Consider the following 14,506-nt stretch of genomic DNA (forward strand, 5'->3'; position numbering starts at 1 on the left):
GGGATCCTGCACATGTGTGAAAGACCCGGAAGAGGCTCCTGGCTCCTGGCTCCTGGCTCCGGATAGGCACAGCTCCAGCTGTTGCAGCCTCTTGGTGAGTGAATCATCAGATGGAAGATCTTCCTCTCTGTCTCCTCTTGTCTGTATATTTAACTTTCTGATAAAAATAAATCGCAAAAAAAGAAGAAGCACTATAGTACATTGTCACTTGGGGTGGTTTAGTCATAACAAATGTTTTTTTTCTTACAATTTTGGAGGGTGGAAATCCAAGTGAAAAATGTGGGTAGTGTTGGTTCTGTCTGAGACTATGAGGAAAGAAGTATTTCAAACCTTCTTCCTTGAGTGTCTTCTTCCTACATCTGCACAACTTCTTCCATGTGTATGCCTCTTGGCCCAAATGTTTCCTTTTTGGCAATGCTGTTCATATGAAATCAGAGACCACTTAAGTGATCTCGCTTGAGTTATTCTTCTGGGAGATTGAGGACTAAGATTTCAATGTGTGATAATATAATGTAATCTATAACATAAAGCCAGTACACTTACTGTTTAAGCTGATATACCTGAGTCAAAATATTGTTTAAGCCAGAAAAATTTGGAAACACAATTTTGATCATAAATAAAATGCATCATTTTAGTTAGATTTAAAGATGCATAATTAATATAAAACTTTTTGGACTTGAGTGTAGAATTCAATGAATTTTGTCAAGTCTTCACATGCATTACTACTACAGATGAATTGAGGAACAAGCTGAAATGTTCTCTTCTGCCTCTTTCTTAAACTAAGTTCCTCCCTACCCCAATCCCTGGTACTCACTGATCTTAATCAAATACATGTTCACCTGTCCACAGTTGTCACACAAGTAGCACAGTAACTTTCCATTTATGTCTGGCTCCTTTCACTTGAAAAATAATATTCTACTCTTCATCCCTGTGTTTAAATATATATCAACCTGATGTGTGTTTCTGTTGCTGAGTTTTACAGCTGTTTCCTTATAAAGATGTACCCTAATGATTCAGAAACACTATATACCCACCAGGTGGACTTTCATGCTGCTTTTTGCTTTGACTATAATGAACAAGGATGCCATATAAACATTTATGATCACGTGTTTGTATCTGCACATATTTTTCTCTTCTCAGTGAATTAATTATTGAGAGTGGATGATTGGCTCATTGGTTAAGTGGGATTTGTTTTCCAAGCATAGCACTTCGCATTCTTTCTCCTTGTGTGAGACAATTCCACAGCCTCACCCACATTTCATTGTGTTTGTGTGTGTATCAGTGCAAGCCTAACAGTCTGAAACAGCACAAATGTATTAGCACACAATTCTGCAGAATGCAAGTGTGAGCAAGGTTCCACTGGGCTAAAATGGATGTGGCAAATGGGTTTGATTTCTTTTGGACAAATGGGTTTGATTTCTTTTTAGAGTACAATGAATTTTCTTGCATCCACAGTGAGAGTTCCTTTTTTGCTATTTTGTTTTTTTCTGTCCTCCTGTTTTAGGAGCTATATGTCACATTGGGTTTACCTAAGCAATTCAAGACAATATTCCTGTATTACAGTCTATAATCCACCAGGGTATGGAATTGGGGGAGGGCAAGGTTCATAATTGTATCTACATATACACATATGTGTCCATCATGCAAGTTTGGGGGATAACCTATTGCGTTTACAGTTCTATAACAAAAAATAATGTTTGATAAACACAAAATTAACCTTTCATATGAAATATTTTTGCCATATTGTCTTTGTTTCTTGGTGAAGCATCTAGTCATATTTTATCCATTATCATTTATCTTTTTTATTTTGTTCCCAGTGAGTTATGGGATACACTTGCTTATTCTGAAAATGTTTCCTTTACAGCATATGTATTTTGCAAAGATATTTTTCTGTCTTAGTCTTATGCTTGTATGTACTTACTAGTTTTGAATTTTAAATAATTTTTGTTTTGTTTTGTTTTGTTTGAGAGACAGGGGTGGAAAGATGGGAGAGAAGAGAGACAGAGAGAATTTGAAACTCATTCTTTATCTGACACATGGGTGGCAAGCACCCAGATACTTAAAAACATCACCACCGCCTCCTAGGGTTCATATTAGCAGAAAGTTAGAATCTAGAGACAGATATCAAAGCCAGATATTCTGTTAGGGCACACAAGCACCTAAACTGGTACATCAATCACAAGGCCAAGTGCTTGTCATTGTGCCATATTGATTTTATTTATTTATTTTCAATTTTATTTATGTGTCATATTAATTTGAACTTCATAGATACAGGTAAGGGGTGGGGTTATTGCTTTTCACTAACTCACTCCCAGAATACCTGCAACAGTCCTGGGCTTGGTCAAGTTGATGCCAGAAGTCAGGACTTCAATTCGGTTCTATGGGAAGCAGAAAACCAAGCATTTGTACCATTACAGAGAAGCCTTTATAAGACATTTACTTTCTTTTTTTAAAAAAAAAAAAAGGAGCAAATTTATGTATTTCAAATACCCAGTGTTAGGAACAGAATGATGCTTGTCCACCTTCCTAACTTTTTCCACTGCCACCTTTCTTCTCCCTTACTTTCTTCTCTTGATTTGTTGTGACCACATACTTTCAATTTACTTTATGATAGCAAGTTTGGGCCTCCACTAAATAAATACCTTGACAAACAGTAAGTAGAAACACTTTCAGAGTACAGACGGGTCTATAAACAATAACCAAATCCCAAGATGTCATTTTCATTCACTTACTTTGCATTTTGTACCGTATGTTTTCATTACCACAAATCAGAGAAAATTTGCAAAACATCTTTTTCAAAACTGGCTTATTTCTCTAAACATAATGACCTCGAAATGTTTTCTTTTTTGTTTTGGAAGAAAGAACTTTACTTTTTATGGCCAAGTAGGATTCCATATTATATCCGAACAACATTTTTTTATACAGTCATCGGTCGATGGACATCGGGGTTAATTCTGCATCCTAACTGTTCTGAATTGAGCTGCTATACACAGCTAAGTGTAGATAACGCTTTAATATACTGACTTCATGTCCTTGGGGGTAGTTACCAGGAATAAGATGGCTGGGTCAGATGGTAGACCTATTTTTAGATTTCTGATGAATCTCTGTATTCACATTCCCACCACCAGTTTCTGAGAACACTGCCAAATCTGAATTTAATGTTTTTAACTGTAGTGTTGACAGTTAAACAGTGTGCATATTCCATTGCATCATTATTGTGGCTTTCCCTCTGAATTCAGTCCACATGACTGTTTCATATCTTCACCCACTGAAGGCTCAAAAACAGTCATGATTTAATATTGTATTAGTTCTTGCAGCACAAGGCACTCTTGCAGCTTTCTTCATTGTTCAAGGACACAAAAACCTAGTAAGGTAACCTTTGGCACAGTTCAAATACACCAAAATAAAAGCAAGCAATACAATTTTATTGACTAAATTGAATGCAGAATAGAGAAGGATGGACTGAAAAAGGTATATATGATCAGTTTATGACGTCTTCAATGAGGTCTCATCAGCCACTCCCCGAAACAACATAGAACAACTGTTGAAAACTGAAACCCTGTGCCTCATTGAGCTAACTGTACATCTCACCCCAGGTCTGCCTTCCACTGTCTACACCAGAGTAATTCCACTATTTCAGAAAAGACAAATGTCACAAACAATCAATTTTCATTCTAAGATCTTCCTGAAACACCTGTCAACTCTGCATCAAGAAGGGCTTATGAACTGTTGATACTTTGACTCTCTGAAGACACATCAAAACTGTTGCCTAGTTATATCCAGTACCTTATGTGATCATGACCAAACCCTAAATAAGTCCCTGCATTGAAAGAGTTTCCTTAACAGACAGTCTTATAAATACCCCTTTTTCCTTCTTGCCCCTTCTTAGCCTCAAGCAAGATTTTTTAATTCCTATTAATAAAATCAGTCTTGGTATATGGAAGATTATTAGTAATCATTTAAGGAATATGCCTACAAGTTACAGCTACAAAGAGAATTATAGTCACAAATTGAAATCTTCCTACATGTCACAAATATGCTCTCAAAAAAGAAAATTGTACCAGAAGCAATGCTTTTTTAAAAAAGACAAGAAAAAAGAAAAAGAGAAAGTAACATAAAAGATCAAAAGTAAAAATACCACTCATAATACTAAGTGAACTTAATGTTTCTACTGAGAGAAAAATGTGTTGCGGCTTAAACAATACAAAACTGAATTCTGTGCTACATACAAGAAAACGTATTTGCAATAAGCCATTCAAAAAAGTTCAAAACTGAAGATGAGAAAAGTGGTACCAGAAAAACTCAAGCAGAAAGGCAGAAATCAAGATATTATTATCAGACAAGCAATTCAATTAATCAATGCAGAGTAGTAATTAACAAAATTGAACATTAGAATCCAAAACAAGTGCAAATCCTAAAACGATCATTGCAACATCATTTAAAAATCAGAAATCACAGGAGATAAAATCATGCATAAACAGAACACATTAGGGTACTGCAACCGATTTTTCTCAGGCCATGTGAGAATCAGTGAAAAAACATAGATTATGGAAGACCTAAGTTACATAACTAAAATTAAGTGTATATCTGACTTTCTACCTTCTTTAAAGTTTCTATAGTACATTGGACAGAAATGTCTCAAAATAATTCAGCAATGGAAAAAACAGTATACAAAACATTCAAATAATCATTCACAAAAATGTTAGCGTGTATATATATTCTTTTAACAACTACAAAATAGAATTTTTCAGCCATTCATTAAATAAAAACCACTTAAATATAGCTACTGATTAAGTCTGTAACTGTTTAGTGCCACACAAAAATAAATATGGAAACAGTTCCTGGGGAGACTTAGATATTCAAGCAGATTTATCTGAAAATGAGTTCCATTAACAAATTGAAGCATGCATTTCTCCTTCAGTTTAGATTCATTTTTTGTAAGATGTGAGTTAGGCTTTCATCTTGACAGATTTAAAGGGCACTTCATTATGGTATGGAATGACGTGAAATGTATGTAGTGACAGTTCAAATTACAGCATTTTCAATGAGAAAAAAATGTCTACGTTTGAACTACTGAAACAGCATGATGTAGCTATGCATTTCTTACTGAATAATAATCACCCCCTACAGAGTTCTTATTTACAGCACATAGCTAGAATGCAAGTTTTTTTTAAAGTTAAATATAGGAAGTCACCATTGTGACTATGAACATGCTTCATTTCTTTTTTAAAATGCTTAAGAATTCAATGATAGTTCAGTATTTAGTAACCATGTGAGCACAATAGAAAAAATGAAATCATTATTTCCTGACATTAATGAAGTTAACTTTTTCAGCACAATTTGAATAGGCATTTGAAAGAAACTTAAAAAAAGAAAAAAAATATTAAAACAAGGTCGACTGCTCTGCATTTCCAACAATATGTCCCCAATTCCATGAAAGGTAATCGTGAGCCATTTTGTAGAGCGGCTTGTACAACTTTATCTTAAAATTCCAAATGTTTCAACAATAGGCAATTGTTAAGACCTAGACAATTATTTTTCAGCACCCATTGATTAATGACTTAGTCTGTGACACAAGGAGAAACCGCAGAACAAAGAAGTCGATTATATTAATGCACAGCCTTTAAACCATCTTCATTAATAGGATCTTCTGAATTCACTTTAGCATAAAACCAAATATACCATAAAGAAAGTTGAGAGGTAAGAATTTTAAATGTATTTTGAAAACTCACTTGTTGAAAAAAAATGAATAATTTTACTGTCCTCAAAACTCTCCTTTTTTCACTCACGTATCACACACACACACACACTCACAGTAAATCCAGCACAGAATGTCACAAAACCTCATTTTGGGCAGAAAAAGAAACTGATAGTACTTTTAAATCCATGTACTCTCAGTTGATATTAGCATTCAGGAGACCAGTATTTTATGTAATTACAATCTCTTCAGCAAAAACTGCAACAGAGCAATAGAGAGGTGATTCTAACTAACGTCTGAGTAACCTTACCCATGTGGGAGTTTCATTAATCATCGCACAGAAGATAGAGTTCTTAAAAACAAAAAAAATTAAACAATGTTGTGTTGGAGCAAAACAATTTCCATTCATGACAGAACTGTTCCGTAAGATATTCTGATTATCATCTTATTCAACATTCTCTAAATCCTTGTGAGGTTGGTGGTCTATCTCCTGCAAAAATATTTATATGCTTTGTTTCTCTCACAGTGCCTGGAAGAACCATCTTCAACAGAAAATCCAAAGACAGCTGCTTCAGTGATCTCTACAGACACAGTTCGGAAACTTTCTACAATGGGTCATGACCCTGAGCACTTCATCTGCTGCAAGATCCCATTCAGTTTTCACAATAATCCTAAGAACTTAAAACTGCAATGTTCTTGTTTTACAGACGAACTCTATCCTTAAAGCAACTTAAATTCTCCAATGCCATGACTTCTAAATGTTGCTATTACAAAATATAAAATTCTATTCAGGTCTCACAAACGGGGTGGGACTTCAAAAAACAAGCAAAAGTTCATAGGATAGCAGAATACAAAATGATGTGAATTTTCCACAAACATGTTGGCAATTCCCTTACATGGGACTTGTCTGATACTTCTATTGGACATCCTTGGTCTATGCTGATATAATATTGAGCTTTGTTTATTACCATACTAATTTAGTAGGCATATGCTATTTCTTCAAGTAATTCAACATTGGTGTGCAGCTAAACACCTCTTTAGGACTGCGATACGCAGCCTCCATAATACTCCCTGTTGGGTTGTCAAGACCCCTGTGTCAAAGATGTCCCCCAAGAGAGGTTGCTGTTGGAAGAAGTGAAACCTCCTGTATTTACTGGAACACAGTGGGAGGTCTTTAGATAATTTGCTGTGTGCTGTTGTGCTCTGGAGGTGAAAATTTTCAGGAGGGATTGCTAGAAAAGTTTGAGTTTGGCCTAACCTAGTCTCTCTAGCATAGCTTCAGTTACGACTGCTTGCTCAAACACACAATCCAGTCAACCCTATCGGCCATTCACGTGCTCTTCTCAATCAGTGCAAGGCACGCCTTTGAATCCAAAACTGGGAGCAAAATAAACCTTCCCTTGTGTAGTAAGTAACTGTCTCAGCTATTTTTCCTGGTCTTGGGAGGCTGACTAACAGTCCTAATGAATCCTATCTCCTGCTACTCACACTCTGTACCAGATGTGACCAATGACAAATTGCAGGAGTTCTTGGATGTCAGGTGTGGAATGTCATTATGGAGTTTCAGTTATAAGATACTGCTGCCTCCAATGCTCTCTCCTTAGCTCATCTCTATCTCTCTGTTCTATTTCTTTGTCTCCTTTTTCTGTCTCTCTTCCATTACTGTCATTAGGAAAAACCAGCTGTCTTGTCTAAGGACTATAGGGATATTCTGGCATCTTCTGAAGAGAAAGTTAACTACAGCCTTTAGCCAAAGCCAACAAGGATCCGTTTGCCAACAGCCACCTGAATAAGTCTGGAAGCAGTTAAGTCTTTAATGAGATGGCGTTACCAGCCAGAACCCCCAAAATGAGAGAGATGACATACGGATTGTTCTGTGTTGCTGACTTCTGAGCTAATTCACTACTTGGCAGTAGATGGCTGGCTGGATGTGTAAGATACCTAGCACTGTGTTTAACTTTCTTTAAGACTGTACAGCAAGTTTGTGAAGTTGATATCATCATGGTCACTTCACAGGTGAAAGAATTGGTATCAACGAAATGTGACTTCTGACTATGGGGTCAATGTGAGGGACAATGAGGACTGGCATGAGATAGGCTGCATCTTCTTCCCCATATTTTTCTTCTACCATATATTGCTAAATCTCAGAGAAGGAATGGGACTTTTTACTTACATTTTAGATGTCAACAGTTTTCACAATGAACCAACTAGTGCTATATTCTGATGCTAATAAGTGTGCACATGTTTATGTGTGGCCAAAGAAGGTAAAAAAAATCATTATTACAACCAAAGAAATCAACATTTAAACTTCTCAGGTCCATCAGATGTTTGAATGTCTTTCCATTCCGCCATTCTTACTAGTATTAGTTTGCTGCCTTTCTACTTATATAATTGATAACTTTCAGAGTTCCTTAGCTCAAAGCAAAAATGACGGGATACCAACCACATTGATAATCTCATCATCTGATCTTTTGATTTGCATAACAAAGAATCTTTCCAGAAAAGCTTCATATCTAACATAAGTTTTCAAATACACATCCTTGGCCGGATACATTTTACAGGATTGCATTTTGCTTCAAGGAACACTAAAGAAGTGAATAATCACTCTGAATATTATTATATGCAGTAGAACGGCAAGAGATGCAGATGGGGAATGGATCAGCATACACCACAGCCAATATTTTATTTTACAACTTTTGTTTTATATTATTCTAAGAATGTATTTAAAAGACAGAGAAACAGAGGAATATAAATATGTTTAGAGGAGAGAGAGAGACTATTCCTCCATGGATCTTAACTAGCAGGGAGCTGAAGTCAAAAGAAAGAGCAGAGAATTAACCCAAGTACCCCAGGATTGATGTGCAAACTTTAACTGGACTTTTCAATGACTAGGCTTAATACCCACCTTACCAATCTTTCATTAAAGATTTATTTTTATTAGAAAGGCAGAGTTACAGAGAGAAAAGGAGAGACAAGGAGAGAAAGCCTTTATTAGCTGGTTCACTCCCCAAACGGCCGCAAGTGCTGAAGCTGGCCAAAGCTAGAAGCTAGGATCTTTCTCTGTTTCCTGTGTGGGTGTGAGGGCCCAGGAACTTGGGCCCTCATTCTCTGGTCCTCTGGGCCGTGAGCATTGTGCTGGATTGAAATGGAGCAGCCAGGACCTGAACCATCACCCAGGTCCAGCACCACAGGCAGAGGCCCAGCCTTGCTACACCACAGCACTGGTTCCCTTCCAAAACTTTTTTTGTTTTTAAGACTTATTTATCTTTATTGGAAAGTCAGATATACAGAGAGGTGGAGAGACAGAGACAAAGATCTTCTGTCCATTGATTCACTCCATAAGCGGCCTCAATGGCCAGAGCTGCGTCTATCCGAAGCCAGGAGCCTAAAGCCTGTTGTGGGTCTCTCCATTTAAAGACTGTCCCAAGTCTTTGTTCAGTCCTCTATTGCTTTCCCAGGCCTCAAACAGGGAGCTGGATTAGAAGCAAGGCCACCAGGATTAGAACCGGTGTCCATATGGGATCCTGGTGAGTGCAAGGCTAGTTCTTTAGCTGCTAGGCTACTGACCCAGGCCCTCCCTTACCAATCTTTTAAACATATATGATTCCAGTGGAAAAATTATTTGGGGCACAATTTCACAGAAACATTCTGAGGAAATATGGTGGTATCTTTTATGTAACACTGCACATGTAACTATTTTCCTGTACTGTAGCAACCTTAATTTGTTTCTACCAGGGAAGCAATGCAATGCCAAGACCCTAAATGAAGTCAACTTTAGGCTGTAGGTGAAGCAAGATGAAAACTAGAGGAATCCAGAATTCATTTGTGAAGAGGGAGTGGAGAAAGAAGAGTGGGATGGAAGGTACTTTTTGATCTGATTTAGAATATGCAAGATGTACTGATAAGTTACTTTACTTTGCCTTTGCTTGTTCAGAAGTGATTCACGGAGCTTCCATAAGGAACACAAAGCACAGAAAAGCCTACTGGAACGCTTTTGTTCCTTTCTGTACATATGGACAAGAAGTGAATCAGACTATTTTATTCACAGCTGAAGTCAGAAACATCATGTCACAAAGCTAGTATTGCTTGGTCCACATAGGTAGTTAGAGATGAAATAATATTGCAATAACCATGTCAAATGTTGCAAATATCATTAGCCAGGAATAAATTTAATACACCTAACCTCCTGAACATTAGAGCTTGGCAACACAGTGTGAGGCACACCACCAGCTATTTTCCCTGGTGTTCTTAGGCCTAGTAGGCATTTCCTTCCATTGGCTGTTTCTCGGAACGGCAAAGAGGGTCCTACCTAAGTCTTCCTAGCCCAAGAAATGACCACAACTTGAAATTTTCTGCAGTTTTTATTGAGTGCATACCACTTCTGCTCCATTAGATAGTTGATAAATTATGCCATCATCAGCCAGAGAACATCTGTTTGTAGACAAGGATTTGATGTGAGAATAATACAGGAGAATTTACATGTATAGCAAACTGTAGCAGATTCTAGTTGGTCAAGGACACTCAATTTTTACACAATGCATTGACAATTTTAGCATTTTGTGAGATCATATGTGTTAAAAACTCCATGGAAAAGTGTTTATAGTGATCAGCCAATTCAAAATAACAGAAATAACTGCAATAGAATTGTGCCATGATAGCCAACTGAACTTCTGAAAGCAACTCTGCAAAAGGTAAAAACATAGAGATCTGTGAGCTTGGCTGTAGGAAAGCTATGAAAGAATTTTTAAATAAATCAGACCCATGGACATTTTTGTTTATATCCCAAGGCATTGGAGGTTAATACTACTATGAAGGTAAAATTTGCCTTAGTATGACAAAACACTTTCTTGCACCTATTTCGAACTTTAAGACATCATCTTTTAATTGAAGCAACCTAATTCAACCTGAAGGTTAATGATACAAAATGCAATTAATTCATGAGGTTTCCGGGTCTTTTAAGCCTGAAAGGCATCCTGCTATTTCTGAGGATCTGCTTAAGATGATGGTCAGGTGCTAGTGTTCTTGGAACAGGAAAATTAAGGCTTTAGGGCAGGCAAAGATAAGGCAACCATTTATTCCCTCTTGTATGGAAAATAACACTCAATGGAAAAACACCTTGGTTGAATGCTGACATGGGAATGCATGAGAGAATCAAGCGAATGTAGTCAGAATTTCAAGCAAAAGGTGGAATCTGACCGGTGATTGTTAGTTGCACTGTGATTTTTTTTTCCCAGCAGTTGTTTCTCTTTCCCAATCTCTATTGTCTTATTTTGCTCATTTGAAAGGAAGAATGGCAGGGATCTTCATTCGACTAGTCAACCTGCTGAATGGGCACAATGACCAGGGCTGAGCTACAGCCAGGAGCCAGGAACTCCATCCAGTTCTGCCACATGGACCATCCTCTGTTGCTTTTCCAGGTGTATTATTAGGGAGTTGGACAGGAAATGGAAGTGGAAGAGGCAGGACTCCAAGTGGCATTCAGATATGGTACGCTAACATTGAGGATGCTGGTTAACCCACTGTTCTACAATGTTGGAGCTTCTTGATTTACCTTTCCCTTGCGTGTTTAGTTGCCTTCAAGGTATAGTCCCCATTTCTTTGTGGAAAACTCTTAATGGTGATTTGTATATTTATGTTCTTAGAGCTTCCTGTGACTTTTTTGTAGTGGATTGATTTTTCCATCGTATAACTACCAAATTCTTGTGTTTGTCTGTCTTCATTGTAAAAGCAGTGAGGATAGGACTGCATCTGTCCCTGATTTCAATGCTAGCCACATCAATGAGCACAATGATGAGTGTAAAATGGAAGGAAGAAAAAAGAAAAGACAAAGAGGAAAGGAGAGGAGACAAAAGGGAGGGGAGGGGAGAGAAGAAGAGGGGAGGCCAGGACAGGAGAAGGAAGGGGAGGAGAGGGCAGGGGAGGAGAGGGGAGGAGAAAAGAGAAGATGAAAGCAGAGTGCAGTGGAGGGTAGCATAGAGGAGGGGGCAAGAGGATAGGAAAGGGGAGGAAAGGAGAGAGGAGATGTGAGAGGAGGGGAGGAGAGGGAGAGAAGGAAAGGAAAGAAGAAAGGAAGAGAGAGAGAAAGTTGTCTTAAGGAAATGTGGCTTCTTTTTAGACAAACCTATTTTTCTAATTCAAATGTTTTATGATTCTTTTCTCTAAAATGCCATTTGCTAACAGGCAAATGACAGTTCCCAGTTTGAATATTTTTCTGAAGCAGTTAGATGTTTGAATTTTAATTGGGACCCTAATAGCCTTTTTTTTTCCCTTTCTTTTTGCAGTGGTGTTTCTTCATACAACCCTGTCTCTGTACAGTAAACACAGGCAAAGTTGATTTTAAGTACCATCCAGCCATCCTTTCAGAGGTCAGTTTCACCTCAACTTGTAGTTAGCTTTTAACAAACAGAAATTATGATTCTTCCAAGTAGCTATCATATGAGGGAATACCATGGAATTTTTTTGCCATGTGATTTGATTTTCTATTGATGTAAGTGGCATTCCTACTCTTCACTAAAGTCATTAAGAGTGCAAGCATCTCCGGACACACAAATCTGTAATAGAAGTGTGGATGTGACCAAACGAATTCCTTTGTTTTTCTGGCTAAACTCTCACAATGGTAAGATTTAGGGACAGTGAATGTGTCAGAAGATCACTTGATCTTTTGCCAGGTTTAGGGTCTTATTTTTAATTTATTGACCAAAAATTCACATGGTTGTTTAATATGCCCACCTCATTCACAGAAAATATCCTCTCAGGTGTCTGATGAATGGATTTCATGGGTACTTATTTTGTTTGCCTTTGCTTTTCAGTTTAATGCCGGAAATGAAGAGATGTATCTGTTTCTGAAATTCATTCTGTTTGAGTAATCTGTAAAGGAATTTTAAGGGAATAAACATGAGATGTTTCCTGTACTTTTGTGTATCAACCAAAAGCAAAGTGAGCATTTTGATCAACTTCAGATGAGAAGTTTTTAAGAGAGGACTGTTTACAGAAAGTGCTAAAATATATATCTCTAGCCTCAATTGAGAATTAAAACCTAAGTTTGGACACAGTCAATTAAGTGTCTATAAGTCATGTGACATTCTTCACCTGAGTCACTAAAAGAACCTTCACATTTTAAACGAAGTATAAGATAAAAAAAAAACAATTTGCAAGTGCAGAAAGTACGGGAAGAAATATGGGAGGAAGGGTGCCGGAGAGAAGAAGCGGGGCGGAAAGCTCAGACCAATGGGGACAGGAGCAGCGGAGAGAAGGTTTTAAACGCAGCCGCTTTTGGCAGTGAGGGGTCCGGTTACGGTTCCGGCTTTTCCCAGACCCCCAGAGTATGTCTCGTCCTTTTAGTGACACCACTGCTGGGCGGCCACAACAGCCATGTCAGTAGACTCCTTGAATGAAGCGGGAAGAGGATATGATAAAAAGAGCACATATAGCTTAGGGTAAATTAAAGCACATACCTTGTCATATTGACATTTGAGAGCAAGGTTATTATTTATTTTAAATTTTATAAGCTTACTATCATTATATTTGAAATGGAGTTGGGGGAGAGAGAGAGGGAGGCCATCCTTTGGCTAATTTACTGTCCGGCTGCTTGCAACAGCCGGATTTAGGCAAGACCAAGTCCAGGTGCCAGGAGCTCCATGAGAACCCCACATGCTTGTGAACATAAGTCAACACCTGTTGCTTGCGGGGATGTGCATTAACAGGAGGATGGTACAACAGCAGAGCATCCAGCACTCACACTAAGCATTTACCTCTCCTTTCCAACATGTGTATTTTTATTAATTTTCTTGCTCTATGGCTATACATAAAGACTCCATTACAGAGTTAAAAAATAAGAGTAGACACAGTTTCCATTTCTCAGACTGAAATAGGCAACATGCAGTATTATAACATTATCTTGGATTTTATCTACATTCTTTCTCATGGGAACGTAGCACTGACTTGAGAAATAACTTGTGATTCATTGAAGTATCCACCAAATGCTGTTGTCACAAGAAACTGTTTGCATCTCTTTTATGAAATAATTGTAATAAAATGAATTACTTCTTCCTTTATGTTTTACAACACAGCAAGAAATAATGTGAGTGTTGAGGTTTTCAAGTTTTAGTTCTTTTTGTTTTCTTTTCTTTTTATTTGAAATAGGGAAAGACACACACACAAAAAAGGACCACATAAGAAACATCTGCAATACACTGATTTCATTTTCCAGATTTCCACAACAGCCACGGCCAGGGTGACCAAAGCCAGGAGCCCAGAACTCAATCTGGATCCATCACTTGGGCTTCAAGCATCCAGGTACTGAGACATCACCTGTTGGCTACCAGGGAGTATGTTACCTGGAAGCTGGATTAGAGGCAGAGCAACTGAAACTTGAACCAGGCACTCCAACACAGTTTATGGACAGCCAAGTGTTGTCTTATCATTAGATCAAGCACTTGCCCAAGGCTCATTTTTTAATGAAGATTATTTGTGTAGCAACTGCAATATTTTAATAAATGCAATACTCATATTTCACATTTGACTTCTTTCTGTGTTGGTGAAATATGTTTCAAGGAAGTATCAATTTCAAGTGGTTTTTTTTTTTTTTTTGCTATAAAGTTGTTCACAGCATTACCTTACTGCTCTCCAAATGTCACCAGGATCCTTGATGGTACTACATTTTGTTACTCTCATGTAATTGTACGCATTTTCTCTTACTTTACTCTCTTATCAATTTCATCACAAGATGATCAACTCTGCTACTGTTTTTAAAGAATTAACTTTTGGATACATAAATTTTCTGTATTATCTACCTTTCCTAACATTTGG

Source organism: Ochotona princeps, chromosome 10, assembly GCF_030435755.1.
Source record: "Ochotona princeps isolate mOchPri1 chromosome 10, mOchPri1.hap1, whole genome shotgun sequence".
NCBI classification, from domain to species: Eukaryota; Metazoa; Chordata; class Mammalia; order Lagomorpha; family Ochotonidae; genus Ochotona; species Ochotona princeps.